This window comes from Dermacentor andersoni, chromosome 10 (genome assembly GCF_023375885.2).
Source record: "Dermacentor andersoni chromosome 10, qqDerAnde1_hic_scaffold, whole genome shotgun sequence".
Classification (NCBI taxonomy): Eukaryota; Metazoa; Arthropoda; class Arachnida; order Ixodida; family Ixodidae; genus Dermacentor; species Dermacentor andersoni.
Genome location: NC_092823.1, coordinates 128,478,287 through 128,491,638, shown reverse-complemented (window position 1 = coordinate 128,491,638; position 13,352 = coordinate 128,478,287). Strand labels below are relative to the sequence as shown.

Genomic DNA, 13,352 nt, shown 5'->3' with positions numbered 1-13,352 from the left:
ATGCACGTGCTGTGCCTTGCCGCTCAATTATATTTGCCAAGGCAGCTGTACGGCTTCTGCGGTGAAAATATTTTGCACCTTCATGTCAAGTGTAGAGCTATAGCATATATCAAAGAGAGGCGCGTTGATAGCCGGTGTAGGGCAAGGAAGAAACGAGGTAAGCATGCGAAACAACTACGGCCGTACGCACGTACTGAATGCTGATTCCGGTCACTGCAGTGCAGTTGGCGCTCTTCACAGTAATGAACGTCTTTATTCCTACTCATAGAAATGGCTGACTATTCCGATTGCAATACCTTGCGCCGCACACGTGCGTAATGCGTTATAACGCTCAAATACTTGCCTTTCTTATTCTTCCTTTTTTTCCCGATGTCTCGCACCAATACAAAACATGTGCGTTTGTTATTCATCGTCACAATTTTGTGAGTCATCTCTTTCTCCTCTGAAGTGTGGACGAGAAAAAATAAGATAGATAATGACAGAGATGATTACGAAGAAATTCGGAGGATATAGCAACATGTCTCAGTATATAAATATATTATACCATGCAGAGTATCAACAAACACATATTTTTTATTAACAAGGCTAAAGAGGAATTTTTAGCTCGAGGGTTCCTACCAACCTACATGGGAAAGAATAAATTGTTTTTCTCGGCAACCATAGCACCAAATCTAATGAGGTTTGCTTCATTTGAAAGAAAATGTTAAAATTTGGTGACTGTTGGTAGCGAACTTTCGATTTAGGCAGTCGATGTATTAATACGAATTGTTTAAAATCGCAAGCTTCCAGAAAACATAACGATAAGCTTGCAACACAGTAACTCAGCAATGAAAAAAGATACAATAATTTTGTAAATGGCGTCTAATAACATTTGAAGCGGCCAATTTGATTTATTGTAGATTGCACTCAAATAGACCACTAATATGTGAATGAGGCTTTTGCAATACTTTGTCAAGAATCTAACAAACTTACGTAATGTATAATTTGATATATAAAACTTATCCGTTTGCGGTTTACATATCTGCGATATCTGTTTTTGGTGCATAGCTACAAACGTGAACTTTCTGCTTCTATGTGCTTAAATTTTACCAGTTTTAAAAATATTGTCATAACACAGTCAGGCCCTAAACAGAAATTTATTTTCTAATGATCATTAGAATATCACTTTCTCTCTACTAATGCAACAAGTTTCATTAAAATCCGCTTAGTGATTAGCTCAGAAAAGCGTTTCCGTGCTTTACAAGTATTTTAATAAGAGGCATCAGAGTTGGGCTCGTGCTAACTTCTAGTACTCTAGTTCACATTATGCTATTCGCCATTGCTTTCGTTGATTATCTCAGAATTCCTCTTTTTCAGATGTGCTTATGGTTGTGTACAAAACCATATGTACTATGGCGGTGAACTTGCAGTTGAACAACGGGCATTTCTGATAGCTGCTTTAAGTGAGTCTATGCTAATTGGGGACATTTGCTGTTTGTTGCTAGCTGTCAAGACATAAGTTCCTCTGTTGTATTTTGAATATTCACGCATACAAAATATGATCGCACCAACATTATTTCTTGAACAAAAGCTCAGAGTACGTTGAACTAATGAGAACTGCAATGGTTCCATGGTAAGTTGTGTGCTGAAGTATTATTATATCGATATACGTAAGGGTCCACATAGTGACATTACCATGAATTTTGCAAAAGGGATTTTAGTACCGTGAACATATCCCTCATTTTTGCAGACATTATTCATTCGTTTTCCCAGTAGCTGACAAAAATACAAAATTTCATTATTCAGGTTGCATTTGTAAAAGGGCACAGAGTGTAAACTGCTTGATTGGGAAATCGACACTGAAGAGGAAACAATTCAGCTGCATTAGTAATTTACTCTTCCCCAACATCCAAAATGTAACTAAAAAAAGGTGGTGATATCCTGAAGTTCCCGCACCAGCTTACAGTGACGTAATGTGTTTTGACGGTGTCTGCATGTGTCTAGGCATTTGCTCATTGCTAAAAATGCATTGAATTTTACTCGAAAAGATCCAAAATATAAAATAGGCAAGTTAGCACTAGGATTATAGCACGGAATAAAAAAATAACTTTGTCCTGTATTCTAGCTTCGAGTAGTTAGCCTGTTACTGTGAAATTAAGAGAAATAGAGTTTTGAATTAGTAGCTGATTAGTCGAAGCTTATGAGTTGTTTCTCTCTAGTGTCGCTTTAAGCCGTATACAAACCTCTCGTTAATCGTCCTTGACGGGACCTGAATAAATTACACTTCTAGCCACTTAGGTTATTACACGTGCGTGAAAAAAAGTATATATATATATATATATATATATATATATATATATATATATATATATATATATATATATATATATATATATATATATATATATATAATATAATATAATATAATATAATATAATATAATATAATATAATATAATGTAATACAATATAAAGGAATAAAAGCCAATTTTACCTGGGTCTTCCTGGTATAGTACTGCATTTCGTGTTCTGTGACCACCAGTTTTCTTAGCGATCATCTCGACGGTGTAGTTAAAGCTGTAAAATCAGAGGAAACGCGGCTTCATCAATTAAACAAAACATGTTTTTCCATTGTATTCCGACATAGTTGCAGATGGTGTAGGTTTGACCTCGAACGCAACTCGTGACGACCGTGTGAAGGATACTCATGTGACGTCAGGTCGGACATATAAAATTGTCTTGCGCTACACTTTGGACAGAACTCCAAGTATTTTGAGCCATTATTGCAAATACCTAAGGAGAAAGGCAGTCAATATCCTCCGAAAAATGTATTTTCAATTTTGCTGCCAGAAATACTGCATTTCAGGATGAATCTACCCTACAAATGCCACAACGAGCCGCTGTGCTTCATGAGTGGCGCGGAAGTTACCTCTCAGCTATAAACAGTAACTAGGCTTCAGAGCGAGTTGGAACAACGCCTCCTTCAATCGAGCCAGAAACTTACAGAAAGATGTGCCTTCATACCTGATTTTAGCCTTGCGAAATCGCGATATTATCCGAAAATGGCATTGCTGACTACTCGCAGCAGCGAACTTGTTTTTGCATCACTGATTTTGTTCATCGTAGTGTAAATTTTAAAAATTACTGAGTACTAACAGAATTGTCCAATTCACCTGTCACCCTCAAAATATAGAGATGCTTCGTTTCTAACCAGCCCTAACTGAAATGTTGAAAGCAGTACGAGAAAAAACACGGATGGAGGGGCTGAGGGCGTTCTTTTGGGCTGATTTCAACATTACAGCCATGGCGACATACCAACCCTCCGAGCTTCCAGTGCTCTAACTAACCCCGCCCCACAAAAGAAACAAGCAAAAAACACACGCAGTACCGCTATGTTGCCCTGTGTCAATAACGTAGTCAACTCACGCTCACGAAGGCGATATCTATGAAAATGGCTGGCGTCTGGCGTGATTACTCAAAAACAAAGCAAACAGGAAAGATCGAGCAACTGTAAAGAAGGATTCTTTTGTTCAGTTTCAGTTTCTGTTATTTCAGCTTAGTCAGTAGTCTACATTCATAATATATTAGGCAGTAGGAGATCGCAGAGCGTAAAGCTGTATGGCGACCTACTGTCCGCAAAAGAAAGGTGTACTACATATGAAAAGCAGCAATCGATCAAATACAATCTTACAATCGACACTAGCACTGGAAGTTCGTGCAGTTACAAGAAAGATAGCAACAAAAAACTGCAAACTAAACGTTAAATATGTCAGTGATTAGACAACTCTTAAATGTGCATAAAATAATGGCTTAGTCATAAGCATAAATATGACAAAAGAAAGAAGAATATAGCGCATCATATATCAAAAGCTAGCTATCTAACAGAAAATAAGATACTCGTTAAAAGCATGTAACGAGGAAGGCAACCTAAAATATAAAGGGCGGCTATTCGAAAATGATAATGTGGAAGTACGCAGTGTTTTACATAATGAGTTCATATTGTCGGCAAAACAATATAGCTATGTGCAGTGAATGTAGTATCCTTTCTGTTAACGAGAGAGGACTAGCCGAAAGTCTTTACAGTAAGGTGGTCACTAAATTCCTTGTACAAGATGAAAAATACATTACATTTTACGAGGTTAATGAATGGCAGTAGTCTGTGTACATAAAGCAGTACAGAAGTATCGCTACGGAATGCGTTAAAAGGTAAGATTCTGATAGCTTTGTTTTGCAAATGTTGTAGTGGACTTGAATGCATCACATAAGTATTCTCCAATGTTGTTGTGTAGCAATTAATGTGGCTTTGAATAAATACGAACACTCCTCTAAGCAAAGTTAATGTATTAATGGATGATCGGGCCTTCAGTAATATTTTGAAGCCAAGGGCTAACATAAGCTTTAAATTAGTTATGACTTGCGTATGCTACGTTTGAGTCCAATCTTACTAAAATAAGTGAGCACTCAGAAACAACAGGAAATATAGGTTGGTTGAAAGAAATAAAAAAAAGAGGTGATAGAAATGTCTTACTAGAATGAAAGAACATCAAAGATGTTTTAGAAGGGTATAATATCAGTAGAGTTACATAAGCTCCAGTTTAAGATGTTCTGAAAGTTTGTTTTGAATTTAGTTGTGAAAGAATCGATAGACCAGCTCTTAGGAAGAATTGTAATGACATCTGTGCAGACGAAAGATTCAGTTTCAGTAAGGCTTCTGGGGCGGTGACTTATGTTAAGTATGAATAATAGAGGACCAAGTATTGAGCCTTGAGATGCTCTTTCGTTAGTTGTAGAGAGCGTTGGAAAGATGTTGACCGCTTGCTGCCTGTTAGATAAATGTGTTTTAATTAGTGATAAGGCGGGGCAGAAATGGGCAGTCACAGAAAATGTCACTAATAAAATTATGTTGCTGATCAAGTTGAATGCTTTAGAAAGGTCAATGAAAATGGATCCAGTATATTTGCCTCCGTCAATAGCGCTTTTAATTTTGATGCCAGAAGAAAGCAAGGCACGATCAGCAGACTGTCTCCTCCGGAAACCAAATTGATTAGGGGATAAAATTTTAAGTTTTGAGAACCATTTACAAAGTGTCGGGTAACTTATGCTGAAAAATGTTCGTGGTGCTTTTAAGGCTGGATGGTTCACTACCTAACATTTAAATGTTATTTTTGAAAAAGAAAATTATTTTGATTTCAGAAGGAACATTATTTCCGCAACCAGCAATCTTTTTGCAGCGAGACTCTGGTCTTTTGGTGTAATGCGTCTAAGGGAACTACTGAACTAAAGCAATCATGCTACCTCCAAAAGATTTGTAAGTAAAATATGTCCCTTGGAAAATTGCCCTCATTGCTATGCCAAAGTTAAGAAACTTATTTTCGAGAAAGTTGCAATGAATAGATTAGAAGTCTGTATTGTCAACAATATTTGATATAAGTGTCAATATTCTAATTACATTAGTTACATATTATTGTTGGTTGACTGGAGCCCAAATAGAGATATCAAATCTTACAATTCCAACACTTCTGGATAGCTTTAAATCGTACTTAGCATTGATAATGATGAATTTTATTACCAAGCACGTGCAATTTTAGATAGAAGTTGAGAAAAATGCCTGATTTCCCACATGTTTATTTATTTCGGTATGCTGCCAGTGCCACAGGCGGGATCGGCTACGATCCCTTCAGAATGATGCCGCGCTTTTGCTAATTTCTTTTTCTAAGACTACTGTTTTTATATTGTATGACGTAAATATAATACAATTGAATAAGGAACAGTAATATTGCTTCCTTCATAGAAGCTTTGTAAGGGCCGTCAAATGTAACTACGCTCTTTGGAATTAGTGGTGCAGCTTCTACGTGAGTAGCTTCTGTGTGAGTAGCTTCTGTGAGAGGGCCTCCGCCGCCAAGGTTTGTGAGTGGTGGCGCTGGCTAACACTCCCAGGGTTAGTGTTAGTAGTAACACATAAATAACCCAGAAAGTGGATGGAAAGACGGTGCCGCGATAGCTCAATCGGTAGAGCATCGCACGCGTAATGCAAAGACGTGGGATATTTCCCACGTGCGGCAAGTTGTTTTTTCCTCCACTTTCAATTCCATTAATTTATATTTTCTTTATTTTAATTAGTAAGTACAAGTAATATACCCTGTGTAGCCCTTGGTGTCTTTGTTTGTTGGCTTCTTATGATATGTGAGTAGGGGTGCGATATTAAACATAGTAACTTGCTTCGAATATAATGCATTCACGTAATGCACTATCAAAGCGGCTTTGATCACAGGAAATTTCGGATATCACCTTACAGGTTCTTCGTGCGACGAGCTATTGCATGTTAGGTTGATCTTCAGGATATATCTATAGCTTAGGAAAAGTTCTTTCACTTCAGCGATATGTGAAATGGCTCTATATTTCGCTTCAAAAGAGAGTAATATTTTCATTAGGTTACGACTGGGGAATTTTTTAAGCTATTAACAAAACAGCGCAATGTCGGTAAATTTCGAAAGCTACGTCTTCTTATTTAGTAATACTTACTGCCACATGTAGGGTACCTAGACAAGATCAATTGCAAGCACAATAAATATGAATTGCTATAGCGTAATTGAAAGTACGAGATTCGAATAACAGGAAATAAACAACAAAACAAGGCATTCATACAACCAGCACATGAAGCGAAATTCAAACATACGTTAACAAAATCATGCGAATATAGCATGTAGCTAAAAAAAAGAAAGCGGGGCGGAAAAGCGATTTAAATGCTTTAACATGAAACACATGATGCCGTCGAGTTCAAATGTATAGTCTATCAATTTTGTTTATTAGAATCGCTTCATTGCACAAGTGCCTTGCGTTTTGAGCTAAGACTGTGATACTGATAAAGGCGTTCCGTAGTGATCAGCATAAGAAACAAAAGAATAGCCAGTGTCCCTGACAAGCGTGCCAGGCGAGAGAAACGCATTCAACATGTGGTTGACTTGTACCTCGTATGCTGGTTTCTTTATATCTTGTGGCGCCTTTTCGAAGGAGAGAGTTGGTATTGAAGGCTTCGTTCAGCGCCAAATGTCTTTGTAGGAAATCCATAAATGACAAGGAGTTACGCGCATCCACAAGTACATGAACGTTGTGATTCTGCTTATTGACGTCGAGTCTGTGGTATTTCATGCAATTATATTTCAAGTGAAGGCCGTTAGTGTCCATTTGACGAAGTTTAGAGCTATCTCTAAATCATGCTGCAACTGGCCTAACCTCAAGCAAAATCTTGGTTCGCGCTACTTTGTTAGCATACACGTCCGAACAAAAAACAGGGGCTACTGCATGGCAGTTTGGCCGCCCCCCTAGGGAAAATTTCTTCGCCCAAATTAGTTCGTGGCTTTCAGAAAAACCGGTGCAAAAATACGCCGACAAACAACACATGCGACATTGATGCTCATACGAGGTTTGACACAAAAGAAACGAGACTAAGTGTGTAGCTTGAAAATGGAGTGGAGTTGGCAACAACTGTTTTGCTGACGTAATCCCACACACCTCCTCTATTCATGCCTCCAGTTTCGACGGAACCGATCACGCCAGTTGGGAGTGCTGCGTCATTGAGTGAACATGTGCAACTGCATTCTGCCGGAAAAATGTCTGATGTAAAAACCGAACAGCGAATCAACATGAAGTTTCTTGTGAAACTTAAGAAATCAGCCACGGAAACATTTCAAATAATAACCGAGGGTTATGGAGATGTAACCTTGTCTCGTGCACGTATGTTTGAATGGCATAAGCGGTTTTCACGGGGAAGGGACAGTGTGGACGATGACGAACATGCTGGGCGCCCAAGGTCAGCGATTACAGACCAAAACATTGCCAAAGTTCGTGACGTGATCAGTGGTAACCGAAGATTAAGTGTTCGTGCAGAGCTAATCAGGCGGCTAGGAGATGGCAGGGCGAAGTCTAACTTGCCTGCTTACTCAAATGGCAGAGCGGCTGCCCCGGAAAGGCGGTGGTCCCGGGTTCGAGTCCCGGACCAGGACGAATTTTTCTTCAACTGCGAGACTTTTCTTTCGAGGAACCGGTATGGGTTTCCTTTGGAGCAATTGGTACGAACGGATGGTTGTCTGATTTCCCCTTTATTAATTACCTCTCTCCACCTTGCGGATTTCCGCAGAAATATTACGTCAAACAAATGTCGTGTAATTTAATTTAGAGATTCTGATTAGGTACTTACTGGTGTTATACCTCAGATATGTAGATTTAAAGGTTCTAGTCGCCTTCATACAAAAAGCAACTCTACTAGTCTAGAATCTTGGCCAATGTGCAACAAAAAGAGAATTTGGATCTCTATTAGCGATATATTACAATCGTCTTGGAGGAAAGTTAAACATTTAAAAATCTCACTCTCCATCCCTGCAGTGCCCCGCTCGATGTCCAGTGTAGATGCTGAAACCCACCACCACAACTGCTGAGAGGGGTGTGCAATTCTTCATTGCATTAGAATAATCGTAGTAATGGTAGTTTTGAAAACACGCCACCGCTGATCGTATTGCCGTTTTGCTCCCCTTTGCCACTCCTCGCATTCACGTCGCTTCTCGGGAGCCCTAACTATGCGTTGCCTACCCATAGTGGTGCTGTAGAAACAAAGAAATCAGTTGCTACAGGCTGGTACTTCCGCATACGAAAGGCTAATGACGTCACTCACCACGTCACAAGCTGCCGTCGCTGCGGCAGCTTGCGCAACAGTAAAGTTCTGCGGAAAAAGTATGCCGGGAGCGCCACTTGCTTCGTATTGTTATCAGGAGTGCCTTATCAACAATTATGTGGTTCGGAGCCTTTATTGAAAGGAATGCTGTTCTGTATGTTGCGTGCGTGATCCGAATAATGTACGTACTTTTTGCTTCACTTTGCTGAGTGCTTGAAGCCTGCTTCGCCTCCACCGCGGGTCGGCACGGCATTACACAACCTCCGGGATCGGCCCATACTTTTGCCCATGGACGCGCACGCGAAAAATTCTGACCTACGAGTGGCCCAGAACTTAGCTGTAAAATGTTGAGATTTTAAGCAAGCGGAATTTCCAAGGTAATGTTGGTGGCCACGCTTCTTGGTACTCAACACTGATCGCTATAAACATTGATAGCCCGAGGCACAGACGTAGTGCTTAGCATATTTAGAGAACAGAATTTCTTTAGACAGGGCTTTCCGGAAATACAGCACAGCCAAATGCTAATACAGGGCGCATATACATTTTATATATGACTATAAGAGTGTCTCTGAGTAACCTATAGCGTACACGCTCGCTCACTTCACTGAGTCTTTGTTTTCGAGTATGAAGCTCAGTGCAAGTTTTGATGCAGTGGTTTACACAATTTAGGCAATGCTTATTTTTAAGAATTAAGTATGATTATAAATTTGGTTCTAAATGTATCAAATATAGATTATTAGCCACATAACTTGATCGGCTTTTTAAAAGGGAGCTCTTCCATTCTCAGTTTCACTGCAAATAACTGTACCTAGAAATTGTTATTATGAGGCCTGCCCTTACGAGTAAGTTTTGAATAAAGGCGATACGTATGGGGTAACCGCCGTAAGCTTTCTGCGACGCAAGCTTAAGTACTCTGCCTACTTACTAGTTGCCATCTGGGTTGCGTGCTTTTAGTCTGTATTCGTATTTTTTCCCATCTAGAGCGCCAACTTTTGTGGCCGAGAGACAGCGCAATGAAGTGTTGATCTTGTAGTTTCTTTCTATAACAAAAAGAGTTTCTGTCACAGCTGCCATCTGAAAACGAACAATCCACGAATTAGTCACCAATGTAACGTGCTGACAATGAATGATATGCGGAAGGAACCTGCTTATGGCGAACTGGAATGTGTAATACCTGTATAGTGTGATTGTAACACATAACGTTGTTCAGATACTTCTTGATCACATGTTTAAACCAATGTTCCAATATTTGTGGCGAAGCAGTAAATACACCTCAATCGCTGGCGTTTTTTTAACTTGCTACAGGGCATTACTTACGGGACCTAGAGAAAGATGCATTTAAAACAAACATATTTTGTCGTCTAAGTCTCATTAGTAACGTGCTTTCGCAAGGTAAAATGTATCACTACTTGGCCAAGTGGACAACCTCTTAAGCTTTTTTTAAACATCGCCTTGGGCCTAACCACCTGGTGTTTTTTAGACTATACGGATTTCTTTAAATTGCCTGTGACAGATAGCAGAAACCTTGACCTTGATTGCTCGCAGAGGCGGCCCTCCAATACTTCCACGATAAATTGAATGCATATTTGAAGAATTACCGAAAACTCACTTATAAAAATTTTTACAACTGAATTTACAGGACATATTCCAATTTACGAATTTGAGTTAGTTGGCTTGCAAGACATGTCCACTTGGAGCAAGTTCTGAGCATATCACTAGTTTCGAGGTATGAGTCGATAAACTTCCGGTTGAAAAGCCCTGTTAACAAAACACCTTACCTTACTTTTTAACTTACCTTATGGCAAAACGCCGCTTTATCCTTTGAAACACGAATGTAACTGGAACGCCAATGTTTATCGTCGCGTACTTTGGGAATGGATGTGAGAAAACCGATGTATTCAAGTAAATTCGTCCCGCGTGGATAAATTTAGGACCGGCTACTCTTCGTTAAGTTAATTTGGCTCCGTAAATTAATTATTAAGAACATTGTTGTTGGAATTGAAACAATGAGTGAATAATTCTAGATTCTTCGTACAAGTAATAAGTCATCAAGCTGAATGGGACTGGAATTGCACCATCGGCCACAGGAGATTTTCGAAAATTCATTATACAATAAAGATACACACGGTAAATGTAGGGTTTAGACATTTTGAAGACATGCAAGATAACAGACGTTCGGTTAATCTGCAAATACAAAAATAACTACTCCTGGTTACTTCCTACGGATTGACAACAGTGCAGTAAATTGCGGATTAATTGCAGGTGATAAACCCAAGTGCTTCACGGAGATGACGGTACATAGAATGAACTTTACAACTGGTGCTCATCAGCTTGAAAAAAAAACAAACTAAGTAAGATTTGTACTCCTGATATCAGGATGTGGTGCGAAATGGTGCCAAAAAGCTTGGAAGATAGTCACTATAGATATCGTGTTGATCCCGAGTTTTGATTTAATGTCACATTTAAATCTGAAAGAAACTGCCCTTTGTTCTAGGCTACCGAAAATGTTAATTCCATGGAGTTCTTAAAGAGCGCCTCACCAGATCTCATAGCCAGTTTTGGTTATGCAATGCAAGTTGTTACGAGCCCGATAGGGAGCGTTCTAGCGCCACAATTCTTTAAATTGGGTCCGTGATAGCATAGATTGAAATATTTGAAGTGCGACAAACGCATGTTTCGAGGAGGTGGGTTTCACTATACCAGTCTTGACACTCTCTACTTGGCTCCCGTTTAGCCAGCGCATGCGTGCGTTTTTTGTACACCAGAGCCGGAAGAATGCGTCCCGCTTGTGTTACAGCCCCCGCGTTGTTATTTTTTTGTTCTTGCGTTTTTGCTGCGCGACGCACTTTGGCGGTGGTCTCGTGCGTGAGCTGTTGCTCTTGTCTCGTTTCGCGATGCATCTCTGCGGGCTTTTTACGAGAAGACCTGCGTTCGTTGCCTGGTTGCTTCTGTCGTGTATTTAAAAAGTTTAGCTTTTATTATTTTTCTAAACATGAAATCCTAATTCAAGCAACAGATGAAACGAATAACTGCCGTATCCTTGAAAGGTCATCCAAGTCATGTGTCACGGTGAGTGATGGTTCAGCAATGCGGATTACGCAGGCGCACTTGTGTGTATGACCTCGATTCTCCGGCTGAAAGTGAGACGGCCGTCAGAAAGAAGGGTGCGCGGCGTTCGATTTTTAAATTTCAGCAGTTTTCGAGCGGGAGGCGCGCAGCGGGGGCAACTTAGCAGACACGATTTTCCGCGCGGATCGTATACACTGCGCTTGTCTGTTCAAAATGGTAAAACACAATAAGGGGACCTTTAAAAATATAACTAAGAACAGGAGATACTAGTCATCCCTATATTTTTTAGGACGGCTTGTGGAATTATATTTCGTCCACTTAAGAAAAAAAAGGCTTGACCATACCCTGCATGTTGCTCGATGCAACAAGTTTAATATAGCCAGAAATATTTTCATTTGTAACACGCTGTCATAAGTTGGTTATGGAAGTAAAGTATATGAGGAAGCTCGCCTTTTATTTTTGTATGGTAAATGGAGTGAGAGACATTATATTCCTCTTATATTATCCCAGCAGCAATATAAAACCCCTGTCAGTAGAATCCAAGTTAGGCTTCTACCGAGTTAGGCTTTACTACATTCTCAATGAATGAGCTACACCACTGAAAATCAATGACGGCGGAAAACAGAAGGACGTAAAACGATGACAGCAAGAATTTCCTGCAGCGAACATTAACCCAGACAACCCTGTGTTAAACTTTTCAGTCATATAGGCACGAACATTATTTATAGTTATCAATTGCGATTAAAATACTACGACACCAGATTTTTTATTCGTTTCAAAATTTTTCGTTACGGAATACTTGATTGCTTTGAGAGAAGTACTCTGCGGACGATATATGGCAATAACCACGTCTCATTAAGACTTATGACATCGCAAATACATGACCCTATATCGTGAAATGTTTGTCTTCATTATGAGAAGGAGAGCATTTAGAAACAAGTTTTTTAGCCTCTACATTATGCTTACATTTAAAGAAGAGCGTAGCATGCTGTCATGGCACCTTGTATTCAACAGATTTTAACATGCACTTAATAAGATCGCTCCGAAGAGCCGTTGCCAACATTGGCATTAAATGAAGAGCAGGAGTTAAACGTAAGCTTGAGACGTTTGCAGGAGACAGGTGCAGCGTTTCGGCAGACAGATATTGACAAAGCTGACTGGTAGTTATTTTCCGTGACAGATTCAAATACAGTTATGGTAGGCCGTAGTTACTCAACACTTCAAACTTCGGCTCCATGCAGTTTATTTTTGGCAGAAGCCCCTCCCAGCTGGGTCGACAGGCAATCCTGTCGAGCCTAAGCACTGGATCGAGTGCTGATAATCAATATGTGCTTCTGCACATGAAGCAGCATTTGCCGTCACAGCCTAGATATTCTTGCCACCGGTATCGTGAGGTTCAGTAGGACCACGTTTGTCAAGCTCCTCGCACAGCGCTTGCATCTCGTTTTACAGTGAGGGAATAGTAGAAGTTTGCATCTAGGTGGCCTTGGCACTTTCGACTCGTAACCATGAATTTTCATTGCCGAGAAACTTCCCCTCGCCGGTGAGAAAGAACACGCTGTAGAGTCTGTAAGTTCGTACAACTCGGTTCTAATAGCAAGAACAACAATGACAACAAGATCGATCGATCAATCAAT

General features: G+C 39.9%; 1 long non-coding RNA gene across 1 annotated transcript; it reads right to left on the bottom strand.

The window, feature by feature from the left end:
- Nucleotides 1-349: 349 nt before the first annotated feature.
- LOC129380334 (uncharacterized) lies at nt 350-9,754 on the bottom strand. The gene is made up of 3 exons (XR_008608329.1): nt 9,572-9,754; nt 2,473-2,555; nt 350-442 (listed from the first exon to the last, which is right to left on the bottom strand). It is a non-coding gene; the product is annotated as an uncharacterized lncRNA (long non-coding RNA).
- Between the last annotated feature and the right edge of the window lie 3,598 nt (nt 9,755-13,352).